Here is a 1,186-nt window from a genome sequence, read left to right on the forward strand (position 1 = left end):
CTTCTAAGCGCTTCCTCACACATGTCAGCAAGTTTGAGAGCTTAAAGTGTTCCATGTTTAATGGGATAAGCAGCAACATGAGCTTCTTTCTCACCAATCTCAACCCATTTGAGTGTGTGTGTGTGTGTGTGTGTGTGTGTATCTGACGGGTTTGCTTGCTTGCTTGCTTGCGTGTTCACTAGTTTCTCCACATCCAGCAATACATTATTGGTACAAGCTTGTATTTTAATACAATTTGTCAACTTCCCTCCACTAGTGGGATTTGTTCCATACTGTTAGATGTGCAGTCAATTACATAGCATCTCTGAAGAGTCTTTTGCAAGAGAGATTACTCATCGGGCAATATTAAAAGCTACTTAGTGTAGGCCGGACCCGAAATGAGCAAATAGCAGCATACTTTTTTTTTGGGGGGGGGGGGGCAACGTGTTGGCTTTAGCCCGTCTTGTATTTGTATACATTGACGTCGGCGTGAGCGTGTCAGTTTGTTCGAGGAACTCACACTTGTCATGTAATTTTGGCTCAACATGTTAATGTATGAATTGAATTGGTGGAGAAGTGAATGTTAGAGAATCCATGAGTAAAAATGAAGATATCAATTAAAGTAGAATTATTATTTATCCATTTCACTCATATTGTTTGTAAAATTTCTTTTTTGTTGTTGTTGTTTTTGATTTTTTTTTCTTTACACTTTTGGCTGTCTGGAATGAAATAATTGGATTTCAATTATTTCCTATGGGAAATCTCGCTTCAGTTTTCATACGATTTTATTATTTTTTTTAAACGATTCATATTCATATTTTTTTTCTTGCTCCAGCTCTTGTCTCGCAACCCATTAGATTGCGGTGGCCGTTTAATGTAAAAGAACGTTCAGTCCCCAGTTAATGATTGATGACAAATATTTTATTAATCATTTCATATGCTCTTCAAATATTATTCTATCCACCTGCTGCATATGATCCCAACAATCGCTTCCCCCAACCTCCTCCCTTTTTCTCTCTTTTGGCGATCATACATAATTTAGTCTCCGGCCACATCTAATAAATGATGTTGACATATGCTCTAGCAGGGAGCGCCGCCTGCAAGTGTTGCTTGATAAGCGTCTTTGCATTTTTCACTGGATCCAATTTTGCCCTATCAGTCAGCCGGCGAGTGTGTGGCAACACCACTCGCATGCTCCCCCCCACCC

This window comes from Hippocampus comes, unplaced genomic scaffold, assembly GCF_001891065.2.
Source record: "Hippocampus comes isolate QL1 unplaced genomic scaffold, H_comes_QL1_v1.1 scaffold99, whole genome shotgun sequence".
Lineage (NCBI taxonomy): Eukaryota > Metazoa > Chordata > Actinopteri > Syngnathiformes > Syngnathidae > Hippocampus > Hippocampus comes.